The sequence below is a fragment of the Panulirus ornatus genome, chromosome 1, assembly GCF_036320965.1.
Source record: "Panulirus ornatus isolate Po-2019 chromosome 1, ASM3632096v1, whole genome shotgun sequence".
Taxonomy (NCBI): Eukaryota; Metazoa; Arthropoda; class Malacostraca; order Decapoda; family Palinuridae; genus Panulirus; species Panulirus ornatus.
Window position 1 is genome coordinate 60,025,840 of NC_092224.1, and position 8,771 is coordinate 60,034,610.

The window sequence follows — 8,771 nt, forward strand, 5'->3', positions numbered from 1 at the left end:
TACCGTTGTGCTGAAGGGTTGTACTCTCTTACTTATGGATTGTACCTTTTTTGTTCAACGAGTGTGCAGTCGAGCTAAATGGGTGTACCATCGTGCTCAAGGGGTGAACAGTAGGGCTCAATCAATGAAGTGTGCCGTCGAGCTCAATGTGCACCGTCGTGCTCAAGAAGTGCGCCGTCGTGCTCAGGGGGTGTACCTTTGTGCTCAAGGTGCCCCGTTGTGCTCAAGATGCACCGTCATGCTCAAGGGGTGTACCGTCATGCTCAAGGGGTGTACCGTCGTGCTCAACGAGTGCAACGTCGTGCTGAAGGGGGTTAAAAAGAGGTGCAGAGAAAAAGCAACCACGGTGTTTACAGTGCTGCCGGGCCAACGAGCGGCCTGGCTGGTTCATTAGTCTCTGGACAACAGTTTTAACACAGCCACAAAGTAAGATACCAATCACGGGGCCCCGGGAGACCTGTTGACTCACACTGCCTCCACCTCCACCACTGCCATTACTGCCTCCACCTCCACCACCACTGCCATTACTGCCTCCAACTCCACCACTGCCATTACTGCCTTCACCTCCACCACTGCCATGACTGCCTCCACCTCCACCAAGGCCATGACTGCCTCACCTCTACCATTACTGCCTCCACCTCCACCACTGCCATTATTGCCTCCACCTCCACCAAGGCCATGACTGCCTCCACCTCCACCACTGCCATTACTGCCTCCACCTCCACCAAGGCCATGACTTCCTCCACCTCCACCACTGCCATGACTGCTTCCACCTCTATCACAGCCATGACTGCTTCCACCTCCTATCACTGCCATGACTGCCTCCACCTCCTCCAAGGCCATGATTGCCTCCAACTCCACCAAGGCCATGACTGCCTCCACCTCCACCACTGCCATGACTGCCTCTACCTCTACCACTGCCATGACTGCCTCCACTCTACCATCATTACCGCCCACACCACCACTATCACTTCCACTGCTACCATCACTACATCCACCTCCAGTTCTTAACCACGCCTCTGGAACCACATCCATCATTGTCTCCAACCTCCACCACCATCAATTCTGCAACTCCATTACTGCCTCCACTCACCCCCGTCACCAGTACTATCATTACTTCCACCATCGCATCCTGTGCTACCTCCACGTCCACCACTACTTCCATAACTGTCTCCACTTCCCCGGCCACTTCTCTTACTGCCCTGACCTCTCAATCACTTCTGACACCATTCCATTCCCATTCCCAGACTTCCCTTCATCTGTACCATCACCCTGATTAATACTCCCCAACCTATCCTTCTCTTTATTACTTCCTCTGCTTCCACTATTACTACTACTTCCACCACTGCTGCCTCCAACTTCGTCACCACCAGCTCCCATAACCACTTCCATCCTCCACCACCACCCACACCATCAGTACAGCCTCCACCTTCATTACCGCCACCATCTCCGCCACCACTTCCAATACTGTTTCCATCTCCGCTCGCATCAAGATAAGGCTGCTGCACTGAATCGCCCGAACTCCAGTGAGTCCATTGGTAAGGTCGCCTGGGAGGTGGGTCTCGAGGAGAGTACTTCCCACATCGCCTCCCTCTACCTTTTATGATACTGCTGATGGTGTCCTCATCTTCACTACCACCTCCACAACCTGCCTGCACTTCCAACACAGTCCACCCCTACCTTAATCTCCCGTTACTGCTTACACCTTCGCTACCACTTCCAAAGCTGGTTTCATTTCGCCATCACTTTCATTTTTGTCTTCGTTATGCTGCCAATTACATCACTACCTCTGCCACCATTACTAACTACACGTCCGCCATGACTTACATTATTGCTTCTACCAACGCCATTACTTCCATTTCGATCTCCATCAATGCCACTATTTATGGCGTTGATTGAATTTGCGCCATCTCCAGTACTGCCTTCGCTACCGCCACCACCTTCACTTATAACCTTCACTTAGACTCCCTCCCATCAAAAATTTCATCTACACTGTAACCTAAACATCCACCTCTCCTCGCTCACTCTCCACTTCAATTATCGTATCCGCTACTGCCTCGACTTCCTCTACCACTTGCACTCTTGCTGCCACCATGAGTACCTCTACTGCCACCTGCTATACCGTCTCGCTTCCACCCGTCATTACGGTCTCCACCTCCGCCACTATCAATGCCTCCACCTCCACTGTCATTACTTCCCACACCACCATTACTATTACTTCCACTACTCCCATCACTACATCCACCTTTCAATTCTTAAATTGCTAACCACGCCACTGGAACCCCATCCATCATTGTCTCCAACCTCCACCACCATCAATACCATCTACACCTCCATTACTCACTACTTCTATATTCATTCCTACCCTCATCACCATGTTCACTACTTCCCCCAACTCAACGAACTCGTGACAACCTATCACCATCATCATCCCCCCTCCTCCACGTCCACTAACCCCCCCGCCATCTAGTCTTTATACTACCCCTCAAAGGTCCTTTCTTTACCGGCAAGGCATACAAAGATTTTGAACCATCACCATCGCTAAATCGCTCGTTGCCACAGATAAAATAACGACATATATGAGTGAAAACATCCAGAGCTTAAAACTGTCCAAATCACCACATGCAAATATTAAAATATGATGCACCTCCCAGTAAGGGAATTACAAGAAAAGAATTGAATGGACAAACACTTCATAGCATCCATCCGAGGAGCCAAGCTGTCTGTGTATGAGTGTAGGCCTACGGGCCGCTGCCTTAAACAGCCTGACTGATGGGAGGAACAACGATATGCAACTTGGTCGTGTGGTTATCTGAACAGTGAAACTCCAAAAGCAGTGTGAGGTAAAGTAAATCACACTCGCCCCTACTATCACCACCAACTAACACTACTTCAACCTCCTCCCTCATAGCTTCTGGTATCAACAAGGCCAACGGTCTTCAAACCACCTCCGCCATCACTCTCACGACCATCATCACTACCATTTATCTAGAGTACCACACAGTACCACACATTTTTTGACCACTCCCAGCAACCCTAGCATCACCACCACTATAATACTGTTGTTTCTTGCTTGAAAACAGCTACTCTCCTCGTTTTCATTTCTTCTAAAGTATCTCAAAATTTCATGTTCTTCATTTTCTTCACGTGTCCGTTTTCTTCAGCACCATTTTCTTTTTTTTTTTTTCCCAGTCTATACCTCAATGGTCCATATCAATCGGCAAGCTACGCCTTCATATTCATTATATTCTTGTGCCAATGATCTCAAGTGTTGTTCATGATATTAAGCAACCTCTGTCCTGACCACATCTTGAAATACAGAGATCTGAACCCTCGTACGCTCTCATGATTCGGTCAATATTATAGTATTACGCAACGTAGTTGTTGTGAGCCTCTTTGTCTGCGCTGTTTTCAGTAATCACATTCATTTTGATACTTTATACATAAAATTTGAAAGCCCATACATAAAATTTGAAAGTCTTAATGTTCATAAGGTTTATATTTCTTGTGGTGGTTCTAAAGTGAAAAGGCTTATATTCTTTTGAAGGTTCTAAACTCATAAGGTTTAATCCCTTCAACAGTCCTTAAGTAATACGCTTTATATTCCTGTGAAGGTTCAAACGTCATAAGGCTTAATTTCTAGGAAGGTTCAAGAATGATAAGGCTTAAGTTCCTCAGAAGGTTCCTACAGTGATAAGACTTATATTTCTTTGATGATTCTAAATTAATAAGGCTTAATTCCTTTGAAAGTTCTTTTGTGATACGGCTCAATTTCTTCAAAAACTCAATTGCGATACAAACCCTTCAGCCTTTTCTCTAAATCATGAGAACCTTTCTAGCTTTCCAATGATCAGATACACTCGATAATTCTTCCCCAACTTTCATCAGACTCTTCGACGCCGCGCTTTAAGCCGCATGCGGTTCTCCTGTCACGAGAGAGGCAAGACTCAATCATCTCTCGACACACAGAGAGCAACTTTTCCACCACACAACACGAACACAGAGGAGATCTCTCCCTCCTAAACTACTCTCTTACAATCCCTTAGCCCCCTTGACCTCGTAAGAAAGACCCTGGAGGTGTGAGGGTGGCTTGGGCTGTGACCTAAACCCCTTAAAGGGGGTCTGGTCTAAGGCCAGGTCGTCATCATGTGAAAGGACTGTATAGCCGTGCTTAAAGGTCGTACGATCATGCTCCAAGGTCGTACGATCGTTCTCAAAGGTGGTATTATCGTGCTCAAGGGTCGTATTCATCGTTCAAGGTTCGTATCATCATACTCAAGGGTTGTATGATCATACTCAGGGGTCGTACGATCGTGCTCAAGGGTCGTATTATCGTGCTCAGGGGTCGTATTATCATGTTCAGGGGTCGTATTATCGTGCTCAGGGGTTGTACTATCGTGCTCAAGGGTCGTATTATCGTGCTCAAGGGTCGGATGATCATGCTCTAGTGTCGTATCATCATGCTCAGGGGTCGTATGATCGTGCCTAAGGGTCGTATTATCGAGTTCAAGGGTCGTATAATCGTATTCAATGGTCCTATTATCATGCTCAAGAGTCGTATGATCGTGCTCAAGAGTCGTATTATCGTACTCAAGGGTCGTACCGCCGAGCTTAAGACAAAAATAGAGTAAAAAAAAAAAAAAAAAGATGCAAATCTGAAAATGGGAAAAAAAAAAAAAAATCTTCAAGGATACGCCTGTAATACCAGTGCTGTAAGCCAAGCTACCAGACCGTGCTTCTCTTTGGCCAACATTATCATACAATCCAGAATGCACCCTTACGCCGGCCGTCGCCTGGAATCAAAATGGCATATGACACGGCAATCACCATCAGCGTTCGGTGAGGGGCAATTTGTCAGGAATGCGCGGGGTGGGGAGGCGAACGCGGGGACACATACAACACACTGGGTGTAGAGTATCGAGTACACACAGGCTCCTGGGCTCCGGCTACCGACACAAAGCACACACAGGGTAGATAGCCTCACAGGAGAACCCAACACACACACACACACACACACACACACACACACAAGTGCTAAACACGACAACAGGGGAGCTCACAAGCCACAAAGGGGAGCTTTTGAAGTTTCACAAGGAAGTGACACACGAAAGAATAGGGGAGCTCAAAAGACTCACAGAGGTTCTACACAGCGGGGAAACTTCATTAGACTCACAGGGGAGCTAAGCACGACACAGACGAGGAGCTCCGCCGTGTGATCAACAGGGAGGTGAGTACGACGCAAGAGGGGGAAGCTTCAGAGGACTCCAAAAGGGAGTTATACACGACACAGAGGGAAGCTCTATAGGAGAGGCAAAGAAACTACATGGGCAACACCAGTGACTCAGGAACACACAGAAGGTTGCATCACCGATGAAAAACACGACAAACTACTCACAACACAAGCGAGAAACACACAGGACATGAAAAGGAAACTACGAAGACCTTATATGGGGGGAGGGGGAACACAGGAGACACAGAGGAACTAACTAAAGATAAGGCTGATAAGAACAATCTTAGAGACATTCAAGGACACAGATGCGGATATATATAAAAAAAAAAAAAATACGGCAACAGATGATATATCTGAGATGGACAGAGGGATTCTACACATGGCATGAGGGAACGGTAGAGATGGTGGAATGATCCATCTGGGATACACAAAGGGGGTTTTCGCAGGACACGTGGGATAACTACAAAGAAGACTAGCCTATCAGGAATGCATAAGGAGACGCCACAGAGTACACAGAGGGAGGGGAACTACAGAGGACACAGGTATAGCCATCCCGGATATAACACAGGAGGAACGCTAAAGGAATACATGATAGATTTTGTATGGGACTCGTATAAAAGAAGTGCGAGGGACACATTCTGATTCGACACAGGACACACACAAGGGTCGCTACGCTGGTAAGAGGACAGTACCCCCAGCCTTGCCTCAATGGGAGAGAGGGAGGGAGGTGAGGGTGAGAGGGAAGTGAGGGAGGGGAAGGATGGGGGGCTCATAAACCCCCTTAAAAAACCCCAGTGTGCCAACCCACCTGTTTGTCAGAAGCTTATTAGTTTGCATACTGGCCTATTTTTCCACGCTAATCTCTAATTAATAGGTGAGGCAGCGCCGGAGGTAATTTGCATATGCACATATTGCTAGGCCCCGATAGTAAACTTGCAGGTAAAAGCTCACCCCCATGCCCAGGCTTATCTACATACGAAAGCGCATTGCCTCCCAGCACCCATGTGATGACGTCATGCCTTTCTAATTTGCATGCTCGTATTTTGGCACCGGGTTAAAAGGGTACCTAGCATGCGACTCCCAAGCAGTGGGTCACGCTTTTATTACAAGGTCCGCACGAGGACGTGCAAATAGCTAGATATATCCCATCACCTCGCTTGCTGAGCTCCGGCACTGGTACCTTACCTGGTGCTGAGCACATAAAGCGAACATACTATGCCATTGGAAATATATATATATATATATATATATATATATATATATATATATATATATATATATATAGGGAAGGAGTAGCACTACTCCTGAAACAAGAGTGGTGGGTGTATGTGACAGAGTGTAAGAAAGTAAACTCTAGACTGATATGGGTAAAACTGAAAGTTGATGGAGAGAGATGGGTGATTATTGGTGCATATGCACCTGGGCATGAGAAGAAAGATCATGAGAGGCAAATGTTTTGGGAGCAGCCGAATGAGTGTGTTAGTGGTTTTGATGCACAAGACCGGGTCTATATAGTGATGGGTGATTTGAATGCAAAGGTGAGTAATGTGGCAATTGAGGGAATAATTGGTATACTTGGAATGTTCAGTGTTGTAAATGGAAATGGTGAAGAGCTTGTAGATTTATGTGCTGAAAAAGGACTGGTGATTGGGAATACCTGGTTTAAAAAGATAGATATACATAAGTGTACGTATGTAGGTAGGAGAGATGGCCAGAGAGCGTTATTGGATTACGTGTTAATTGATAGGCGCGCGAAAGAGAGACTTTTGGATGTTAATGTGATGAGACGTGCAACTGGAGGCATGTCTGATCATTATCTTGTGGAGGCGAAGGTGAAGATTTGTAGAGGATTTCAGAAAAGAAGAGAGAATGTTGGGGTGAAGAGAGTGGTGAGAGTAAGTGAGCTTGGGAAGGAGACTTGTGTGAGGAAGTACCAGGAGAGACAGAGTACAGAATGGAAAAAGGTGAGAACAATGGAAGTAAGGGGAGTGGGGGAGGAATGGGATGTATTTAGGGAAGCAGTGATGGCTTGCGCAAAAGATGCTTGTGGCATGAGAAGCGTGGGAGGGTAGTGAGTGGTGGGATGAAGAAGTAAGACTATTAGTGAAAGAGAAGAGAGAGGCATTTGGACCATTTTTGCAGAGAAATAATGCAAATGAGTGGGAGATGTATAAAAGAAAGAGGCAGTAGGTCAAGAGAAAGGTGCAAGAGTTGAAAAAGAGGGCAAATGAGAGTTGGGGTGAGAGAGTATCATTAGATTTCAGGGAGAATAAAAAGATGTTTTGGAAGGAGGTAAATAAAGTGCGTAAGACAAGGAACAAATGGGAACTTCAGTGAATGGGAGGTGATAACAAGTAGTGGTGATGTGAGGAGATGGAGTGAGTATTTTGAAGGTTTGTAGAACGTGTTTGATGATACAGATATAGGGTGTTTTGGTCGAGGTGGTGTGCAAAGTGAGAGGGTTAGGGAAAATGATTTGGTAAACAGAGTAGAGGTAGTTAAAGCTTTGCGGAAGATGAAAGCCGGCGAGGCAGCGGGTTTGGATGGTATTGCAGTGGAATTTATTAAAAAAGGGGGTGACTGTATTGTTGACTGGTTGGTAAGGTTATTTAATGTAAGTATGATTCATGGTGAGGTGCCTGAGGATTGGCGGAATGCTTGCATAGTGCCATTGTACAAAGGCAAAGGGGACAAAGATGAGTGCTCAAACTACAGAGGTATAGGTTTGTTGAGTATTCCTGGGAAATTATATGGGAGGGTATCCATTGAGAGGGTGAAGGCATGTATAGAGCATCAGATTGGGGAAGAGCAGTGTGGTTTCAGAAGTGGTAGAGGATGTGTGGATCAGGTGTTTGCTTTGAACAATGTATGTGAGAAATACTTAGACAAGCAAATGGATTTGTATGTAGCATTTATGGACCTGGAGAAGGCATATGATAGAGTTGATAGAGATGCTCTATGGAAGGTATTAAGAATATATGGTGTGGGAGGCAAGTTGTTAGAAGCAATGAAAAGTTTTTATCGAGGATGTAAGGCATGTGTACGTGTAAGAAGAGAGGAAAGTGATTGGTTCTCAGTGAATGTAGGTTTACGGCAGGGGTGTGTGCTGTCTCCATAGTTGTTTAATTTGTTTATGGATGGGGTTGTTAGGGAGATGAATGCAATAGTTTTGGAAAGAGGGGCAAGTATGCAGTCTGTTGTGGATGAGAGAGCTTGGGAAGTGAGTCAGTTGTTGTTCGCTGATGATACAGCACTGGTGGCTGATTCATGTGAGAAACTGCAGAAGCTGGTGACTGAGTTTGGTAAAGTGTGTGAAAGAAGAAAGTTAAGAGTAAATGTGAATAAGAGCAAGGTTATTAGGTACAGTAGGGTTGAGGGTCAAGTCAATTGGGAGGTAAGTTTGAATAGAGAAAAACTGGAGGAAGTGAAGTGTTTCAGATATCTGGGAGTGGATTTGGCAGCGGATGGAACCATGGAAGCGGAAGTGAATCATAGGGTGGGAGAGGGGGCCGAAAAAATTTTTGAGCGATCGCGGCCTTAA